General features: G+C 40.4%; 1 protein-coding gene across 8 annotated transcripts in view; it reads right to left on the reverse strand.

Annotated features, from left to right (window-relative positions):
- The window catches only part of COL8A2 (collagen type VIII alpha 2 chain), a 165,565-nt gene that overhangs the window by 40,903 nt on the left and 102,235 nt on the right, over window positions 1-22,427 (reverse strand). For 4 of the 8 annotated variants that reach the window (XM_087970558.1, XM_087970551.1, XM_087970549.1 and 1 more), the window contains exons 2-3: window positions 5,616-5,746; window positions 2,558-2,688 (exon numbers count right to left, since the gene is read on the reverse strand). The exons of 1 other annotated variant lie outside the window; for it this stretch is intronic. The gene's annotated coding sequence lies outside the window, so the exon portion shown is untranslated. Of the gene's footprint in view, window positions 1-2,557; window positions 2,689-5,186; window positions 5,332-5,615; window positions 5,747-22,427 lie in introns of all 8 variants that reach the window. 3 more of the 8 variants (XM_087970550.1, XM_087970555.1, XM_087970554.1) reach the window with 3 other exon arrangements.

Genomic DNA, 22,427 nt, shown 5'->3' on the forward strand with positions numbered 1-22,427 from the left:
ATTTCTAAAGAGTAGAAGAGAAAAGAGGGCCATATTCTTTCCCAGATGTCCAGGAGGGCATCCATAGTGTTCCTTCCTCCTATTTTTCTCCACCACAATAATCCCCTGAGGAAATGTTGGTTGAGAAAGAGAGTTTAGCTCAAAATCATCCTGGGAACTTCCATGGCTGGGGGTGGGGGTGGGGGCAGGTAGGGAGACTAGAATCTGGGTCTCTGCTCCTAATCCAGACCCATCATCACTCTGCCACAATGACTGCTCTTATTGTTCATTATTTGGTGTATGATGAGAACATGACAGAAGAGAAGAAAGCACACACACACACACACACACACACACAATTCATGTAATTATATACAAAACTACCACAGGGCTACGGCAGTGGCCTGTCACAATAGTTGCCCGCATGCCTAACATTCTTTAAGCTGCAGGATCCAATCTGGGTCATTCACCGGAACCAGAGATTTAGTCTTCTGAGCCTTCGGACTCGTGCTGGAGCCCATCCTCAGACACACACTCTGCTAGAGATAAGTCCCGTGAGGATGAGCTCCAACACAAGTTCGAAAGCTGGGTGTCAGCTTGGAAGCCATTTTTCTTTGAGGCTTCTGGGCTGCCGCATTCAGTGCCTGGGAATTTGGGAGGGGAATTTCAAGGAGCGGTGGAAGATTAGCCACAACAACATTCCTTTCTCAGAAAGTCAAGGACATATTACCCTGCACCTGGAGGGGAGTGACTGGGGGTAGCCTCCAGTTGGACCATGTGATGGATGGTTGGGTGCAGGGGTTGGGTTTTGGATTTTCTTTAGGGTAGGGAAAACCCAGAACTCTTAAGATTCAGGTTTTCCTCAGATATGCCAATATGACATCTCTAATAAAGTGGATTTTTGGGAAGAAGATACTCTCAAAGTCTCTTTCTTTGGAACGCTGACATTGGGAAGACTAAACCTCTAGTCCCGATGACCGGCCCAGATTGGATCCTGCAACATTATCCTGGGATGTGTATATTTACATTCCTTAGGCTACACATGCTCCCTGGCAGTGCTAAATGGGTGACAATGACCCAGATGTAGCTGTATTGCCCTCTTGGGCTTCATGGCCATGACAAACAGAAGATATTCGCCACTATTGTAAAACAAACAGAAGTGTATAAATGATTACCATAGCTGCCATGGAGAACTTCCACTATTTACGAAGAAGCTGCTATACTGGGTATGGAATAATAATAAAGACTAATAAGGACAGGCTAGAAAGGCCATTTCCTAACTCCTCTAATTCCCCAGGTTATTTTCTGAAACACTATCCCCATCTTTTCTTGGCAAGCAGAACATCTCCAAAGAAATGGCAAATTCATTTTTATTTTCTTGCAATGACTATGGGGTCCATGCAGATGACAGAGGTGCCCCTGAAATAAAGATGGATCTGGAAATGAATGCTGGATTTTCACTGATTCCTTCGGGAATCTTTTATTTCAGCAAAATGAACTTTCTATTCAGCTTCCTTGCTTAATATTCTCCAGATAGGTTTGGCTTTCCATTGCCAGAATTCCCTAATCAAACTGGTGGAGCCTGGTGTATGTCTTTTGGGACAGGGGTCCCCAACCACCGGTCTGCAGACCGGTACCGGTCCATGGAACAAATCCTACCGCTGGTTTGCTAGGCGCCGCCATCTTGTTTTGATGAAAAAGTGCTTCCGGTGAGCTTTTCCGGTAGAAAGCTCACCGGAAGCACTTTTTCATCAAACAAGATGGCGGCGCTTAGCTGATGCCGGTACCGGGCGCGCATAAAAAGGTTGGGGACCACTGTTTTGGGAGACAGTGAAGGAAATCACCAAGAGATCCTAATGAGATTAGAAAAAATAACCTTCCCTCAGCGATTGAAAAGGCACCTCTGTTATTCGCCCAACAGAAACTACACTGTTCCTGCTTCAGCATTTCAAAGTGTTTTGCAATATAGTTTGAAACTCAGAAAATGCACATAGAATTGTGTGTGGCTATATATAATTGTATTGTGCAGAAGAGCAAATGCACACAAACACACATCAGCACACATGGGCACAAAGGACGTGCATATTTTCCTGAAAGCTTTCAGTGCAATTTTTTTAAAAAAAAAATCATGAAACTAAAAAACTTGTCTGAATGAATGAATGAATGAATGAATGAATGAATGAATGAACAAAGAAACAAATGAGACTATATGCTATCTGGCCTCAGCAAATGACTGCATCAAATCAAGCTTTTCGGCAATCTGGGGAAATTACAAACAAAACCCAAAATAAGACCATAGCAAACCATTTCTGTACTGCTGCTAACCCAGTTGTATAGATGTAGATATTCTCAGTCCAAATGAGAGGACCTTTTACCTGCAGAATGGTTGAGATACAAGGATCAAACCCAGCTTCATACAGAGGCAGATCAATGGGTCAAACCATCTAGCTTATTCTCTCTACTTCGATAAATGGTATTTTTCTAAAATCAAGCCTGGACTTCTTTTAAGTCAAACAAATGTGTAACCCTCCAAGTAAAGCATCTTCCTGATAAATAGCAGCTAAGCAAGTGACTTTACCTGAAGTTTTGGTACAGCAAGACCACGTGCAAATGTTTCGCAGAGACTCGAAGCTGAGTTTCACAGCATCTCTAAGGCTCTTTCTGGAAGCCTGTTAAAGGCCATGAGACCAAGGCCATAGAGTCATCATCCTAGAAGGGAGCAGAAGAGGAATCATATGGCAGACCTGAGTGGACTCTGAGTCTCTGTGAGACTTTTACAGGAGGTTTAAAATAATGGGTTATTTTTCATTCCACTGCAACCACAGGAGAAATTTCTTAATATCACCTTCCTATTTTTTTCTTGAGGCCATGCAGAGTACAGTAATGAAGACACTCCTTATACTACTCCATGTGCACTCAAATTTATTCCAAAGGACCAAGAACACTGCCTCCACTTTTTCCCAAGAAAGCAGTCATTATAAATATATGCATTCAGAAAAATCCACTGAGCTCCACGCCAGAGAGAAAGTCTCAATGTTTGGACTACAACTTCCATCACCCTTGCCAGTTGCCATGCTGACTAGAGTTGAAAGTCAAATCTAAACCTCTGATGGACACCATGTTACCAGCTATAGCCTTTATAGAATAGAACAGAGTTCTTTATTGGCCAAGTGTGAACAGATACACAAGGAATTTGCCTGCAATGCAGAAGCTTTCAGTGTACATATAAACAGCGAGTAAAAGTTCATAGTTCATAATCATAATTACAATGACTAATCGTAAGTTACAAACAACAGTTGTTACAAAACCATAAGAAACCAATAGGAGAAGATAGTAGGAAAGATGAAAAGGTGAGAAAAGATGAGAAATGAAACAGTGCTACGGGAATTCAATGTTTATGTAAATCTTTTATCTCTAGTTGTTTTGGCATGCAATGCTCTATAGCAGCATTCTGAGGGGAGAAGTTGGAACAGATTATATCCACGATGTGAGAGGTCTTGTAGATATTTTCTCAGCCCTCTTTCTGGTTCATGCAGTACCAAACTGGTTTTACTTATGGACACTTCTGACTTTCATGAATTTTGTCAATGGTAAGATCAATATGCATATGTCTAGCAAGAGATCTGCCACAAAGAAGAGGGAGTCAAGCTGTTCTCCATAGCACCAGAGGGCAGGAGAAGAAGCAATGGATGGAAACCAATCAAGGAGAGAAGCAACTTAGAACTAAGGAGGAATTTCCTGACAGTTAGAACAATTAATCAGTGGAACAACTTGCCTCCAGAAGTTGTGAATGCTCCAACACTGAAAGTTTTTAAGAAGAGATTGGACAACCATTTGTCTGAAATGATATAGGTGTATCATCCTTGAGCAGAGAGTTGGACTAGAAGACCTCCAAGGTTCTTTCTAACTCTGTTATTATGTTATTAAGGATCTAGAAGGGCAGGTCAATGTGTCTGCTTTTGATTGAAAGATTCAACAAGAACAGAATCAATCTGGGTTAGAAAGCTAGTTAGAAAGGATCAGGTCTGGTTAGTGCTTGGATGGGAGCCAATCCAGAAACGGAGGCTGGATGGAGATGATCAAACCAACCCAGAAGAGATCAGTGGTGAAGTATTTCTATACTATTGCAACGAAAGTGACCAAGACATGTCCTTAACAGTCACCAAGTGCTAAACTCAGTTTCAAGGGAACTTTAAACAAGCAAAACCAGGATTGAAAACAGCACAGAACACACCTCTGGGGAAAAATAGAGAACAGACAATTGATTGTTAAACTGTGAACCATTTGTCCTCCTTGATGTAAACACCACCACCAAGATGTATCAGAAAGCTACATTTGATCACAAAATACACAATTCCTTATAACGATCAAGATAATGTATTTTGGTGAAAGCCATCCATAAACAGCCAACAATGCTGAAGTCAATAATGCTGGGATCCTGAACTGGACACTACAATCAATATCTTTGTATGTTCTCTGATTTCTGCTCTTTTTATGTTCATTCCTTTTGCGGGCATTTTGCCAACAATGAAAGAATCAAAAATCCATCTGCCTGAAAATCTCACTTCAAAACTTTTCATCTTCAGCCTATTACCCAGGGCAGATTAAAGTGGTTCTCAGCAGCTTTATGTGAAATTATGTGAAAATAGTTATGGCAACAAGCCGTGTGCCAGTTTTGCTGTGAGGGAACCTGATGCAATTCAGGATCCCAACCAAGTCTTGCACCTCCTGGTCTCTGAGGGCTGGGGAAGAACCATTCCCTGTTGTCTAGTTCTTGGAGGAGGTCTATGATAATTTGCCACAACCAACTCGCTGCGGGAGAAGAGTTACATTAATATTGAAGAAATAATGGAATAGAATCTTTAAAAAGAGGATGCCAATGAAGATGAAATGTGAATGACAAACATTAAAATATTTTTTATTTATTTTAAATCATTCAATTGAATTGTTGAATTGTCCCACAGTGTGTTGTCCCATGGTAAGTTGGCCATGGCGAGTTGGCCATATGAGTTGGCCATGGCAAATTGGCCATGGCGAGTTGGCTACAGCGAGTTGTCCCATTCCTCTCGAAGTTGACTTTAAGAAACTAGACCACAATTACAAAAACACACACGTTTAAGCTCAGGAAACCAGGAAAGCCTGATTGAATGTCTCCTTCCTTCTTACATTCCAATGTGAATGAGATCAGTTTAATTTCATTTCCTTACATTTTCTGTTTCCTGGGCTGCTTATCCAACTGTCCCTCTCAGTCTAGTTTCTCCATGGCCATCTCCTCTACTCTTGACAATGTCTTCTAAGGCCTTTGTACTTTAGGCAGCAAGGTGGTCCTTACTGGTTTCCAAGCTGATTCCCCTACAAGAAACATTTCTTCTTTATCCAGGTATTGAGTTTCTATCTGATAGATCCTATTATAGATAAGTGACTTCATTTTCACCAATCTTACTGCCCAATGTATGAATTTGTAGCTTTGGAAGACTCAAAAATATCTGACACTATCTGATGGCCTTGAATCTCTTAAAAGGGATTATCTTAACTTGGTGAACTTTCTGTTATTGTCTGGCAGATGTGAAAACAACTTGTAACGGACACTGGTTGTAGTGTCAGCAAACTCACAGCAGTACAGCAAACCTACTTACTTGTTACTTGAAACACTCAGCGGTTCTGATTTGAGGAGCAGAAGCAGAAGAGACACGTCCAGAGGCACACGGGTCCTTCGTTTAATTTCCTGCTCTCTGCAGCCAAATTGACTCAGACATTTTCTGGCAGGCTATGCGAAAAAGAAAGGAGGACAGAGAAAAGGAGACATCAAAAAGGTGTAAAGAGAGAAAGGATGGGTGGCTAGAATTTGAGCAAATGTGACAACAAAGGAGAATATTTGTAGTTCAGAATTTAACTGTGGGATCCTTGGTGCTCTCAGCTTGGTTGTTTTCTTACAGACATTTCATTACCCAAACAAAGTAACATTATCAGTGCTGGTGCTGCAGTACTGATGATGTTAACTAGTTTGGGAAATGAAATGTCTGCAAGAAAACAACCAAGCTCAGAGACCTCAAATGTGACATTAAATAAGAGGTTACTGTAGTGGACAGAGGGAATGTCCTTGAAGGACAGGAGGAAGAAGCACTACTAAGGCAATGGTCATAAAGAGGAGCTTGAGCCAGGGTCAAGGAAGTAACATGAATAAATGTCTCAGATCAGTCCTTCCTTTGATCACAGAAGATAAAGGGGGAGGAGGAGGAAGTACATTCAGATATGAAACTACAGGTAGTCCTCGACTTACAACAATTCACTTAGTGACCGTTCAAAGTTACAACAGCACTGAAAAAAGTGAGTTATGGCCATTTTTCACACTTACGATCTTTGCAGCATCCCCATGATCAAAATTCGGATGCTCGGCAAGTGGTTCATACTTATGACTGTTACGGTGTCCCAAGGTCACCTGAACCCCTTTTGCAACCTTCTGACAAGCCAAGTCAATGGGGAAGTCAGATTCACTTAACAACTGGGTTACTAACTTATCAACTGCGGTGATTCACTTAACAACTGTGGCAAGAAAGGTCACAAAATGGGGCAAAACTCATTTAACCAATAGCTCACTTAACAAAATAAATTTTGGGCTCAATTGGGGTCGTAAATCGAGGACTACCTGTATATGTTACTAAAGATATAGGTAAAGAGATATGAGAAGTGTTTCCCACCCTAGTTTTCCAGAGACTGAAAAGAAAGGAGGAAAAAATACATTCAGGCTTCCAAGATTGATATTAGTCCAGGGGTGGGATTCTACAGATTCGCACCTATTTGCTAGAACCGGTTGTTAACATTCTAAGCAGTTCGGAGAACTGGTTGTTAGAAGAAATTACTGGCCTAATCCTGTAAGGAAGGCGGGAAGGAAACATTCTGGTGTTGCTTACAGAAACTGCCTCTGTTAACCCTTTTCACATTCTTGGCAGGACTAGACTTCCTGTCTCAGGAACCTCTCTGGAGTTTTTTCCCTCTCCTTTGCTGGTACTTTGCTTGTGTGGAGTGACCATTCAAAGTTACAATGGCCCTGAAAAAAAGTGACTTATAACCATTTTTCACACTTACGACTGTTGCAGCATCCCCACAGTCATGAGAGGCCAGGCGAGGAGATCCATGCCTCGATATGAGTGATATTGAGTTGGCCATGCCCAGCCAATAACATGACCATCAAGCCATGTCCACCCAATCACATGACCACCAAGCCACGCCCACCAGCTAAGCCACACCCACAGAACTGGTTGTTAAAATTTTTGAATCCTACCCCTGTATTATTCCTGCAAGGTAGTCCAAACAAGAAGCACAACCAGCAGTACAACTGTATCTTTTTTGTAAGATTACATCAACGGACTCTTGCAAATCTGAATGTATTTCTCCTTTCCTTCTGCACTCTAGAAAACTAGGGAGGGTCGCATCTGAAACGCTGCCCTGCCTCCTCCCCCCTACTTCTATGGTATCTTTTGCATGAAGGTTGCCTAGTCTGCCACTTTGCCTTCTGTCTCTCAAGGTCCTTCCCACGTACCATTACACACCACCACTTGTGATGAAGTGGGAAGCCTCTCCAGGTAAAGAGGCAAGGAAGATACACCATAGGAATCAGCAAGGGGAAAGATTTCCAAAAGGGTCTACTCTAGAGGTGCCCAGAAAGAGTGCAGAGAAAAGCAACAAAGATGATTAGGGGACTGGAGGCTAAAACATATGAAGAACAGTTGCGGGAACTGAGTATGTCTAGTTTAATGAAGAGAAGGACTAGGGAAGACATGATAGTGTTGCAATATCTCAGGGGCTGCCACAAAGAAGAGGGAGTCAAGCTATTCTCCAAAGCACCAGAGGGCAGGACAAGAAGCCATGGGTGGAAACTAATCAAGGGGAGAAGCAACTTAGAACTAAGGAGGAATTTCCTGACAGTGAGAACATTTGATCAGCGGAACAACTTGCCTCCAGAAGTTGTAAATGCTCCAACACTGGAAGTTTGTAAAAAGATGTTGGATAACCATTTGTCTGAAGTGGTGGTCCTACCTAAGCAGGGGGTTGGACTAGAAGACCTCCAAGGTCCCTTCCAACTCTGTTATTCTATTCTTCCCTGAGACCCCAGGGCTAAATTAGGCCCTCACAAGTCTTGGCTGCAGCTCCCATGTTCCTCTCAAGGGTCTACCAAATGCTAAATATTAATAGGTCAATAGAAGAACACAACCTGCACAGATATTGTGTCAATTAATTATACATAATTATATCCTCCATGAGTACAATTATTTCACATTTATATTTGATTGGAATTAAGTGAAGTTACATTCCTTCCTCATCCTGTTACTTTTTTTGGCCAATTTCACTACTATGAGAAAACTACTAAAAAAATCTGAAGCTGAAACAGACTGTTCTTCCTTGCTTGCTATTAATTCTGTTGGGTGGACCAGCAACAATTTTGAAATTATTCAGAAAGCTATTTTATGTTATTACCACTACAATCATTTCCTAGCAATAGCATCCATCAATTTCAGGAACACGGATGTCTTCTCTAATTCAAGATTGCACTTGAACTAAAACTCCTTTTATTCCCAGCCAGAACTATTTTAGCCCACATTTACCAGAAGTCATTACAGTGATCGACCAACATCTGAAGGATACCAGATGCTTTTGTTATTGACAAGAAGGTCTAAACTAGAGTTGCTTTGGGCAATGAAATGAGCAGCATATATATTTAATAAATAAATACCCCAATTTCCACATAAGTTGTATCACAAATGTGCAAAGGGAAGACACAAGATACTTCTTGTTCTTTCAGTGATTCTGGAAACCATCTCAGTTTTGAAAAATTCCTTTTCTCCCCTCTTTCCATTGCTCGTGGCATTTTCAAAGACGAACTCTCAGCAATGTTTAAGTCAAAACTTTCCAGAAAATGCCACAGTACATTACAGTTTCTGTGGTTTTGGCTGGTACCACACAGAGTAATTTAGGCAACAATCTTACGAGACCAAACCCAGCATATTCCTGTGAAAGGGGAATGTGCTGACCAATTCCTTGACCTGGAACTTCTGTAGAGTATTGAAAGTTTTGGCAGCCACACCTGGACTGCAGAGAAGAATTCATATCCAGAAACAAGCACGTGTCTGGCTATATCAGATCCTCAACTACTGTCACATGAAAAACAACAACAACTGGTTTGTTATATTATTTTTGTTAAACCTCCACAGTGGAAGATTTGATCCTACAGCATTTTCTACCAGGGCATGCACAATCTTGAGCACCATGAAGTTTCTTATATCCTCTGATATAAATACAAAAAAATGGAGAGGTTCACCATTGGGAAATAGAGAGGAGATCGGGGAAGAAGCTCATCAACTCATCATCTGGTTGAACAGCTCCTTGTGACAGGTCAAATCTATCTTGGTAGCTGTTTTATGAACAGGCAAGATTTCCCACGCTCCAGGGAGTTCTCAAGTTACAAGTGTAGTGAAACCTATTCATCATGGTCATCATTTGTGATGGTTTCAAAGAAGGCTGGTCATGTGAGTGATTCGATTTTACAACCTTTTCTGTGGTTTACCATCAGCGCAATTTGTTATGGGTGTCAATAGTTCTCTTGTGTATTGTTTTGCTGAAAGCCGGAAGTAAATATCAATTTTCAGCAAAACAGCCATAAAATGCAGTCAAGAAACCACGAGATGCTGTAAACAGCCATAAATATGACCTGGTTTGCTGAGTGCCCAAACTGCAGTCATTTGACCAGCGGAGGTGAGCATCAGAATTTCAAATCTGGGTCTTAAGTAGGTCTATCAGAATTTTGAATGGTCAATAAGTGATCAGTCATAAGTCAAGGACTACTTGTAGCCATTTTGGAGACCATTTCAAAACAGGCTGTCAAAATGCCTCTGGACTATATCAGCCACATATATTCTAAGAATCTGGATGGTAAATGCTTCTCTTGGACAAGGTCTGGAAGAATGATAAACTGTAAACCTAAGAAATGAATTCTGAATCTGGTCAAAGGAGGAAACCCAAAATATCACAGTTCTGATCGTCTATGGAGTGTCATGCCCTTGGTAGAGTCAGACTGTGAGGGAGAGGAGGAACAGCCAACAGGGAGTGGAGGTGTGGCTCCGGAGGTTGTGAAGGAGGCTGGGGAAGGGCAGAGGCCAGCTGGGCAGTCAGAGGAAGAACCAGGGCCATCCCCTCTGTATCCTAGGACACACAGAGAGGAATGGAGAAGGAAACAACTTGGCTTACAAGAGAGGAAGTGGCCATGATCCTCTTCATTGGTTACAGCTGGGGAGACTAGTATATAAGAGAGATGATTACAACACAGCCTTGCCAGAAGCAAAGTGTGTTTTATTTTGGGCTGAAGTTATCTTGGTTGGCATCCTTCCAACAGACTGCCTTGTTATCTCCTTGAATTTGGTAATTACTTATCCTGGTCCGTTGTGGGATTTCCTTCATTATAGTTTGTTTGGTTTTTTATTTCCCCTCTATCTGCTCATTAAGTTCGGACTGTATTGCTTTCTTTTGAAGACTATTTTTGAGTACGTTTTGTTTCCAACTGAGAATTATTGAACAGTGGGGCCAAGTTGGAGGCATTAAAGGACATTTATTTACGTTTTGGATTTTGTTACATTTGTGTTACACTCCGGGTCATCACATAGAGATTCTCAGTCATCCAGGTCATAGTTGTCCCAATAGGGCTTTTTCAAAACACAACTGGACTTTCTGTGTTTTTTTTTTCTTGAACATATTTCAGTTCTCATCCAAGAAGTATCTTCAGTTTGAACTGAAAATGCTTCTTAGATGAGAAGATAAACATCTTCAGATAAGTTCAGTTGCCTTTTGAAAAAGGATTTTTTGCCTTCAGGGTCACAGTTTTGATTTAGAAATAGATTTTTTTGTATCTGTCAATGATCTGATAAGTTGCAAATGCTCTGGATTTGCCCCCAAAGTTTGAAATCCCACATGAATAGATGGTTGTAGATTCTTAAAAATCTTAAGTTGGTATTGATGGATTTGATACTTACAAGTAAATCATTCAAAAATGTATTTTGACTCCAGTACAAGTTCCTGTGAGGTTTTTTTTGGGGGGTAGACTTTTCATACTAGTGAAGTTAGCCAAAAAATGACAGGATCAGGATGGAATGTAACTTCATTTAATCCCAATTACATATTGATATGAAATAATTGTAATAGTGGGGAATATAATTATGTATAATTATTTAATTATTCATCTATATGATTCATAAATCTTAATTAACTCAATGACTGTGCATATTGTCTTCTTCTCCTGACTAATCATTAGCATTTGATAGATCCTTGGGAAGAAGCCAAGACTTTTGACTCTTCTCCAAAACATCGCATTTTCTTTGTTGTAAGTGTTAAACATTTGAGGTTCCATATAATGGATGGGTATACTTTTGGAACAGTATTTAAAGGGACATAAATAGTTGAAGTCCCTAAAAGATGTTAACATAATGTTGAATGCTATCCCAAAACTCTGGAATTTATTTGAGGAATTATGGTTGTACGAGGCATGGAAGGTGGCAAAAAGAGAAACTGGAAAATGTTATATAATTCCAGACATTAAAGATAGGTTCTTGAGATGGGTAATTTATCCATTTTGGATATATTTTGTTTTGTTTTTAATTTTTTTATTAGTTTATAATGTAGCATGCAAAGAAAATACAAAAGTAAATAATAGGAAAAATAGGAAAGGAAAAGGGGAAGAGAAAAATGGGGGAAAGAAAAGGGGGAAAAGAAAGAAAAGGCATTGACTTCGGATTCCCTTTGGTGCAGTAGAATAAGGCTGTGATGACCTGGGGCATGACACAAAGGCAACACAATCACATAAGTAAGAAAAGTCCCTTTAATTTTGCCCCCAATATCCAGTTACCTTCAGCTAGAGAAAAAACTCTCCCAAGAATAGTCTTTAAGTGGAGGAAATTCAGTCCAAAAACAAAGTACATGTAAACTGTAAATAAAAATCCACACAAACTGCGCTGCAGCAATTAACAGGCAGGATAAGGAATTGCAGACTTCAAAGGCCAACAAAACACACACAGTTGGGAAGACGCCAGGAACCCAGATAAGCCTCGACAATAAAAGATAACTCATGATTTGCTTCCCACAAGTTGCTGTGCGTAATCTTCCTTTTTAAACACTGTGTTCCCAGCTAGAGCTAATGAAGGGAATCAGGGCCCTTTCCTCCCCTGTAAGCCATGCAACTCACATTGCTCCCTTCTCCGTTCCTCCCTGCATGCCCTAGGATGAAGAGTGGGTGGGCCTGGATCTTCCTCTGAATTCCCTCTGCCTTGCTCTACCTCTCCCCTGCTCTGCCCAGCCGGACTTTGCCCTTCCCCAGTTTCTTCCACAGCCACTGGAGCCACACTCCCATTCCCTGTCAGCTGCTTGGCCTCCCCCTTGGAATCAGATTCCAACAGGGGCATGACAAAGGCATTAACATCAAACCTCAACTTTTTACTTTTACATAATAGTTTAAACTATTATTAAACTACTATAAACTGTATATTTTCAACCAGAGAATGAATCAATTCATTCTTCATTAATATGGATTTCATGATATTTTATAACAATTCAGTGGCATTTATAGATAGCTCTTGCTACAGTATAGGCGTGGCCTGATGGCACAGTGGTTAAGATGCTGGGCTTGTCGGCTGGAAAGCTGGCAGCCTACATTTGAGATCTGAGCTCCATGCAACAGGGTGAGCTCCTGTCCTCACCAGTTGCTGACAACGTAGCAGTTTGAAAGCATGCAAATGTGAGTAGATAAATAGGTACCACCACAGTGGGAAGGTAACAGTGCTCCTTGATGTCATTCTGGCCATATGACCACAAAAATATCTTTGGACAGTGGTGGCTCAATGGCCTTAAAATAGAGTTGAGCACTGTCCGCTATAATTGGCAACAACTATAATCCGCAGGGATTCTTTTATAGTTACAGTATTTTTTTTACTTAGTTTAGTTTTTGTTTTATTTATGCATTACATTAAATTATACTAGTGTTTTTTAATATTTTATGGCCCTTTTTACTGCTTATGTTTTGAATTATTCTACCTTTTTATAAACTTGTTATATATTTCTTAAAAGTGCTAAAAATTAATTTCATTGCCAAAAATAGAAAAAAAATTGCTTGAAATGTTAGTCTTCTATAAACCAGAAGAACAACCACACCCCTTCTTTTTGCCACTTCTCCACCCCCATATGTGGAGAAGACATTTGACTCCAAGTTAAGTAGCCAGATCTTCACATGATAGAAGCATTACTTTTGTGTTGGACACTGGAGCAGAATAACAGAATAAGAGAGGTTAAAATGGCTGTCCAATCTCTTCTTGAAAACCTCCACGTTTGAAGCACCTGCAACTTCTGGAGGCAAGTTGTTCCACTGATTAATTGTCCTCATTGCCAGTAAATTTCTCCTTAGTCCTAGGTTGCTTCTCTTCTTGATTAGTTTCCATCCTTTGGTTCTTGTCCTGCCTGTCCTGCCTAATGAGGGAAGGAAATCGTGAGTTATCTTTTATGGTCGAGGCTTATCTGGGTTCCTGGCATCTTCCCAACTGTGTGTGTTTTGTTGGCCTTTGAAGTCTGCAATTCCTTATCCTGCCCTGTCCAGTTAATTGCTGCAGAGAGGTTTGTGTGGACAATGTGGTTCCTGATGCTTGCAGTAAAAGGGCCAGCTGGATTGCTCAAACCAAGTGCCCATCTTTCACCCATTCACTTCCACCTAATTCTTGAGTCGCCTTCAACATCTTAGATGGCTCCACTTTCCTGCTTTGACAGGAGATATTTTGTGAAAGATACAAATCAGACTGGAATGTGCAGGAGAAAATCTTTCTTCTTAAGTGTTTTAGAGACAGGCCATCTCTCTTTATTAATTTTGGCATAAAAGGACCTTATTTTCCCTCCCTCTTTAGGGTGAATATTATCTCCCCATTCCATCCTCACCCCAACGCTTTCTTCTCTCCTCTGGATGCTGGCTACTGCTAAACACAAGTCTGCTATAGACATTTGGGAGTTTTGTATTCCAAGCGTAATGGAATTAAAGAATTATCAGCTCACTACAGGGGAGATTTCATATTTTAGATGCCTAAAGCAAAAGAATTGGATTGTCTCAAGACCTACAGTATATATCCCTTTCTCTCTCATCTATCTATCTATCTATCTATCTATCTATCTATCTATCTATCTATACATCCATCTATCATCTATCTATCTATCTATGCATCCATCCATCTATCTATCTATCTATCTATCTATCTATCTATCTATCTATCTATCTATCTATCTATCTTCTATTTATTTAATCTGTCATCTATCTACACCTACCCATTTACTCCTGCAGCATAGATGGAAACAAGATTGAGCAGGTCTCCTCTTTCAAATGCCTGAGAGGTACCTCCTTCATTCTGCTAGTAGTAAGAAATCTCTTTGGGCTGATGTTGCTAAAAATGCACAAAGGAGCTCCCATGCCATTCTTAAATTCCTTAAGATGAGAGGTGGGCACTCTATCCCTGGAGCACTCAAATTATCTGAAACCAAGCCAATAGCACAACTTCTTTATGGTGCCCAGCTGGGGCGCTTCTCCAGTTTTGCACCATTAAAACTTGTTCAATCCAAATGTCAAAGATAGGCTCTTCAAGTCTCAAATTGTGTCTTTGCTGCCATCCTGTGACAAGAGAAAGGGCCTCATGAAAGTGGAGGCAGGAGTTTGGATGACCATACTCAACTATTGGCTCGGACAATCCTTTGATTCCCTTGTCCTTGCCCCATTAACTATGAGCGATGACCTTCAATCCACATGGAAAAATGCTGTGGCAACTAAAATCCTCATCCTTGGGCTTCTCTCCAGGTCTTCTACTCAGCATGGGGTATGATCAGGCCAAAGCACTCATTAAACAGGGTGTGTAGCCAACACAGAGTGCTAGTTGGAGCTAGCCATGTCCCTGACCGTGTTTCCCATGTGTCCTTTAGGTTTTAATGTTTGGTTTTAATTATGTTTTAATTGTGTATGTATAAACATATTTTTATGACTCTAAGCCACCCAGAGTTATCCTGTGGTAAGATGGGTGGCCAATACATTTTATAAATAAATAAATAAATAAACCTTTATTGCCAGGGGAACCAAGAGGGCCTATGCCTCCCCCAGCATTCTTAACTAAGCTTGAATTACCTAAATACCCTCAGTGTCTATATTACAGTGATGATCACAGTAGCCTCACCGCACCATTAATGCATAAATACCCAGAGTGCACAGGGCCTTCCTCTACCTGCCTGTCCCTTGCAGATTCAGTACTAACCCTGCTACAACATATAACATTGCCAGGTTTCTGGGCAGCACACTTAAAATTCATTGGATGAAAACCTGTACCATAAACTAGACTTCATATCTAGTTCGCCACACTCAAGTGCTCTGTCATTTGACAGATATAGTCTTCCATGTAAGTGGTGAAGACACTCGCCTCTCACTTGGAAGGTTGAGCGTTCAATCCTAGGTAGTGGCGGATGTTTCTCTCCTGGGGCACCAAGAAAAAAAATGTCTGCGGTCAACTCCCCATGGCGTCAGGAAGGGCATCCAGCTGGAAAATGCTCAGCTCCATCCAGTTGCTCTACCCCAAATTAAAGGATTACAGGGTCATAAAAATGAGTCTTCCATATACAACTTTACGTTCCCCTCCTTTAAGACCCTTTTAGACTTGATTTTATATATATATATATATATATATTTGTTTTCTTAAGTTTTCGCGGGTACTTACATGTATGGTGTTCGGCTTGGTTCGGGTATTTACAACTTTAAAAGAACTACAATGACGTGGGAAAATACCCGAACTAACCGTCAACACCATATATATATATATATATATATATATATATATATATATATATATATATATATATATATATATATATATATATATATATATATATATTATTTTGATATATATATATATATATATATATACTTTCTGCTTTAATATATCTTCTAGTGTTACATACTTTTTAAAACTTATACATTCTCTGTGCTTTTTAATTGACTGGACTCCACCCTCGTTGTGTTGGTCTATATAAGGATTTGAGTTAATTTGACTATATCTAATTTACAAATTTATCCAGTTTAACTGTTATTCTTCCCCTCCAGAAAATTCTGGGACTGTAGTAGAAGCCTTTTTTTTTTTAAGCAAAGCTCTCTTAGAAGTTTACTCACATTACAGCCCTTAAGCATTTTGGGGGGAAGACAAATAAACACCAGATATCTTTTGAATATCCTCTGAAAGTGGTTTAAGAAGGTTCTGAATTGGCTTTCAAGGGCACCACCAAGCAGGAAATCAGCTGGTTCTTGCTGCATGAAATGAATAAGGCAGGGGGGAGGCTGTGCTATGGGAAATCGATCTGATCAGACCTGCTAAAGATTTGGCAGCACAAAGTTCCATCACTTTGAGGCAGGAACTACACAAAAACAGAATGGTAAACCCTAGCATAGGTGTAACATGTTTTCCAAACACCCAAAGTGCTCCCAGTCCAAGAAAAACATGGAATATCCAAATCCTGCTCCATTTGTGGTCTCACCCACTTTGCCCTTGGTACCGCAAAAGAGTTTACGGGTGGCTTCTGCACACTAAAGCGTTGTCCGCTCCTTCCAAGGCCTATAATTTACCAGCCGTGATTGGGGTTATGAAACACATTAAGCAAAACCAAACAAACAGCAAAAGTATATTGTTTGTGCATTGACATCCTGAATATCCACATGAATGTAACCAGGAATTGAATAAATTCACCATGGGCAATTTCAAGGACTTGTGGTCTTGAAGATTTAGCATTAAATCTGGGTTATGGGCAAGAGGCCTCCAAATGCTTGCCAGCTTTAGGGATGAGAACATGTCCACCATCTTCTTATGAGTGGTCCGGAGGCGTCTGATTGTAAGCCTTGGCTAGATCCAGCAGGGACATTCTTAAACAGGTAACCCTCGACCCAAAAGTGCTTTTTCAAGAGGCAACTGATTTCCTTGTTTTTCTTTGAAGACATTTCGCTTCTCATCCAAGAAACTTCTTCAGAAGCAAAACGTCTTCAAAGAAAAACAAAAAAGTCCAGTTGCATCCTGCATAAATCACCTTTGGCTTAACCATGACCCAGGTGATTGAGACTCTCCATAGACAGGTAATCCTTGACTTAAGGGCACAATTGGGACCAGAATTTCCATCGCTAAGCAACTCAGTTGTTAAGTGATTCATGTCTGATTTCACAACCTTTTTTTTTGCCATGTTTCTTAAATGAAACATTGCAGTTCTTAAGTGAACCATGTAGCTGTTAAGCCGATCCACTTCCTCCATTGGCCTTGCTTGTTGGAATCTGGCTGGGAAGGTTGCAACTGGTGATCACATGACCCCAGGCACTTGCTATAAATACACAGCGGTTGCCAAGCCCCCAAATTTTAATCATGTAACCATGAGGATGTTGTGATGATTGTAAGTGCAAGGACTGGTTGTAAATCACCTTTTTTTTAGTGCTCTTGTAACTTCAAGCAGTGACTAAATGAATGATTGTAAGTTGAAGATTACTTGTATTCTTCTGTATACAAATTCAAAGTTCTACATTTCAAGCAGGAATGTGATATTATTAAGTTGGCAATTTTATATATCAACCTAACTGGAATCCTTAGCTTAAAATCTACAAAACTACAATTTGTAAATTGTTGTGCCCAACTTTAAAAATAGGAATGATGGCTGCAAAATCAGTGAATATATGTCAAGAGGGGAAACCAGATGAGAAGATGAGGGGAAAAAACAACACCAAATATTTTCCAACATTATTTCTGGTTTAGCTTGCATAGATTCAATTTAGGCCAAAGGTTTTTTGGGAAAATTTTCCTGGCAGCTTGAAAACTGCTGTAATTTAACAGATCATTTCAGGTACAGTAATATCATAGTTGGTCATTTATGGTGAGCCTGAATTGTATCTAAGCGAACCTGCAAGAAAGCTTTTGGAATTAGGGAATGACATCTTTCAGATTGTTAAAACCAGCCTAAATGTACCCCCTAAAACCTTCATTTTCCACCAATGAGAAGCTTTACAAAATACAAAGTATGAATATGTTTTAATGCAAGTTGTGGCTCTTAAACAGAGATTCTTTTCCAGCCTTCCTCAAGTGCAATTACCATACAGATGTGTGAACTACAGAATCCCCTAGCTAACATCACCATTACTGAGAATAGCAGTTGAAATCCAAAACACTGCAGGTGTCCAGACTGGGGAAAGCCCGTTGTATATAATCATTTTTGTTCTTCCTCACTGCAGTCGTCAGCTGCCTGTCTCCCTTACATTAACCTGATGAAAATAAAGCTGAATTAGGAAATCTCTTTTGGATTTGAACATCTTCCTCTATAGTGCTCAGACTGAAGCAGCTAGTCGGATAAGTAGCGAAAAGTTTCAAACCAAAAAAGAAAAGAAGTCCAGTTGCCACAACTCAACTTCCACACATCTCTACCTGGATGACTGAAGATGTTCATCAACATAAAACCCAGAATATAGTTAACACAGCCTCCCAATTAGTGAATTCCTCTGCATCATTTGCCCCTTCCCATCTAGACCAAGAAATTAAGCACCAATTTATTTCCATTATGTTGGCATGTCAATGTCAGGCACCCCAGGAAGCAAAAAAGACACATGGAATTACCTCCGAGTAGTTTCCTTTAAGGTTCCTCACCTATAAACAGAAATCTCATCAAACTAAAGCAACGATTTGCATCACTATAGATATATCTGAGAATCACTAGGGAGGAATGTTTATAACTCTGTTCCTCCTGACCAAACTTTCCTCTTTGCTCTCTGGATTGCTGCCCCTCCTTCCTGGGAATCCAGACTTCATTCCACCACAGTCTACATTAGCAGAAACTTGTAAGACTCTGTTAATGTAACCATATGATAAAGTAGAGCTAGTATATCAGGTTGTGCTACTTGTCTAGACAACCTTACCAGACTAGCATCACTTTTGCAAGTCATTTTGATATGGTCTATGGGCTAATCAATAAACTAAACTAACTTTTGCAAGTCTGAAATACATTTCTCCCCCATCACCTTTACAGCTCAAGAAACTAGGGAAGACCCTCTTTTCTAAGCTCTTATCCAACAGCTTCCCAGCTGTGGCTCTTCCTCCTGTTTCCCAAGGTCATTCTCACATATGAGTACATCATTGTCAGCAAAGTCAAGAAGGCGGCCATGATGGTGTGTCCCATGACGCCCATAAAGAACAGATGAAGTTTTCCATTGCTCTGTCACACTGATGGCCTTTTTAAAAAACTGTGTCCTATAGCAGTGTTTCTCAACGAAGCAACTGTAAGATGTATAGAGTTCAAGCATGCTGGCTTGGGAATTCTGGGAGTTGAAGTCCACATCCAGAAACCGGGCCATGCAAAGAAGCGAAGCCCCATCCACCGGATGCAGGCAGCATGTGAAACCACGCTTGCTCTGGGCTGCGGAAAAACTTCTCTCCATGGAACCGGTCTCTTCATGAAAACTTCTCTCCATGGCCCCCAACCTTTTGGGCACTCCCTTATAGGCTGGAGATAAGAAGGCAAGGTTATGGAGACCGGCTAAGTATTTCCAAGGCGTATTTGCACATAGTGAGCTGTAAGTGGAGAATGATCCCTGGGAATTGTGCCACTCCTCAACCCCATGATTGTAGTTGCATTACTTTGAAAGATGGCCAGATAATTTAGCCACCAAGGTAAAATAATCACATGAAATAAAGGCTGGCTGCTGATTTGTCATCTGAGCAATAAAAGTATTGTTTACTGCCCTGTGTTTAAATTAGGATTGCTCCCTAGTAAATATGCTTCCGATTATAACCTTCTTGAGCATTGTTTGGATCTGCTTTTAATGAACACTGATTTTTCTCTTTCAAGTCTTATGAATTGCAGTCATTTGTTGTTGTTGTTTTTTTTAAAAAAGAGGTAAGTGACTCAATGCATATTTTTAAAAAACCATTTAGCATGTAGAAGAGCTGAACTCATTGTACACGGCTTTGATCTACTCAACTCTGTTTTGGCAAAAGGTTTGTTTTTGTAATGCTTTGGAAAGCCAACATAGAGACAAATGTTTCAGAGAATGTCGGAAGAAAACTGGAGCAGGATAAATGTGGAGTTGATCAATGTGGTTTCAAAAGACCAGGAAAGGGTCTGCCTCTTAATAAACTGGTAGAATGGGGAGCTTGGCATGCTGGCATTAAGGTGTTTCAAAAAAGTTCATACTAGCAAGCTACCGGTTAGCTGAAAGAAGTGAGATCAAAGATAGTTTGGCTGGATGGGACTTTGTCAAAGGCCATTTCCAAGCACTTTTGCTTCCAAAGATCAAATTTTGCAAGCTTTTGCAAACATCACCACTGTTCCTCTTCCTTTTCCCCCTTCCTCCCTCTTTCAGGATTTCTTGCTTTTGAAGACTTGACAAGCCCCTCTGCTCTTCTGCAGACACCCCTCACCCATCCATAATTTCAAGATCCATTGAAATACCAGAGGGTAGCATTAATCAGAGGGCAAGGCTGCCAGGTACATATTTTGGCCAGACCAACAATGCATGCCAAACCACAGGTATTTTCTGGGATGGTTCCTGTTATGAAAGCTCTTTTTTTTCCCCATAAAGATTCTTTGTTGCTGTAGCCCTCAACCCCTTTTATTCTCTCTGCTTTTTCCTCCCTACTTTCCTCCCTTTCCTAAGGGGGTTCTTCTTTTCCCGAGATGTCATTCCATTGGCTACTTAACTTTGTTTAGCTATGATCTTTTGTGATAGGAGGAAATGCATCTGCTCTTCCAACCTCAGCCAGGGCAGGGACCCTTTGGTTCTAACTAAGATCAACCAACAACCAACAAAGCCTGGAGCAATCAACAATCAGTCGACAACCCACAAAGCTGGAGTAATTTTTCAAGGATTTAATGGGTCATGTTATAACTTGTAACAAGAGCACAGACATGAGCTGAATTACATTGGTGTTATTCATTAAAGCAGTATTTCTCACTCTTGGCAACTTGAAGGTGTATGGACTTCAACTCCCAGAATTCTCCATCCAGCATCTTCAACTTACCAAGGTTGAGAAACATTGCATTAAAAGGTAGGCTGAATTGGATCTGTTCTAGATATTATACTGCCAGCTACCTGCCAGCCTGTAGACTTGATGTTGGCACTTTGCTCTTTGCTGGATTTGAAGAAAAAGTATTCACTTTCTTCAGTGCTATTATAATTTCAGTCACTGAACGAATGGTTGTAAGTTGAGACTTACTTGTACGTATCCATGTTCATCACACGTAGCTTGTTTTTCTTCCATTTATCCTTTTAATCTCAACAGTCTTCCTGTGAGGTAGGTCAGGATGGAAGATCATGAGTATGTTTGTAAGTTATGCAAAGGATTTCTGAGTGTTGAAGTTCAAAGATTTTAAGTAGCCAAGCTTGAAAAATACTGCTTTAGGGGTTCAAGGCAGCTTACCCAGAAGTCTACTCCAACCACCCCACCAATAATAGCAACAGTACAAGGTGAGTTGAGGTGAGAGAGAGCCCAACTTCACCAATAATGTCAATGAAAAGTCTCAGTCATCCAGGTAGAGTTGTCTGGAAGCTGAATCATGGCAGTTGGACTACGTTTCTTTTTTATTTGAAATGTTTTGCTGTTTATTCAAGCAGCTTCTTCAGTTGCCATGACTTAATTTCCAGTTCACCCAATAATGATCTCATGGGGACTTGAATGTGGGTCTCTCTGACCCAAGTTTTATATATTAACACTACCATTCTTCCTAATACAGATCAAGGTCCAAAGAGAAAGATTCATAATCCGTGGCTAACATGGTTTGGGTCTTCAAATTTGTTTGCAAACAGTGTTTTATTGCTGGTAAACAGCCGTTTTCAATTAGTAACTGGTCATAAACTGGCTCCCCACCTTCTCTCCAAGGCCAATTCATTTTTATGAGTTTCTTAAATGTGGGAAGAACATGGTGATTGGCAATTTACATAGTTGGATGGCAGAAAGCAAGCGGAATTGTTCCATCTCTTGATGAATGACCGTTTTGCGTCATTTGCAAGGAACAAAGTTCACCCATCTACTGAATCTTCTACCACTGCAATCGTCTATCATTGCAATCCTGGACCCATTTTGGTGACCCAACATCTAGCTTAAACATCATCCTTTCTATCTTACATTTTATACTTGTGGTTTGATACAACCCTACACCGTAGGTCAATGTAGGCAGTGATGGACAAATGATTTGAGTTGAAATCCTCTCCCATCCTAGTACCTCCAGATGTGTTGGAACCATAGCAATCCTATGTCTAGTGAGGTGTTGGCTATACAGGTAGTCCTCAACATACAACCACAACTGAGCCCAAAATTTCTGTTGCTAAGTAAGATATCTGTTAAGCGTGTGTTGCCCATTTTGTGAATCACTGCAGTTATTAAGTT

This window comes from Notechis scutatus, chromosome 8 (genome assembly GCF_049901735.1).
Source record: "Notechis scutatus isolate UNSWTSFEM ecotype Mainland chromosome 8, rNotScu1.2, whole genome shotgun sequence".
Lineage (NCBI taxonomy): Eukaryota > Metazoa > Chordata > Lepidosauria > Squamata > Elapidae > Notechis > Notechis scutatus.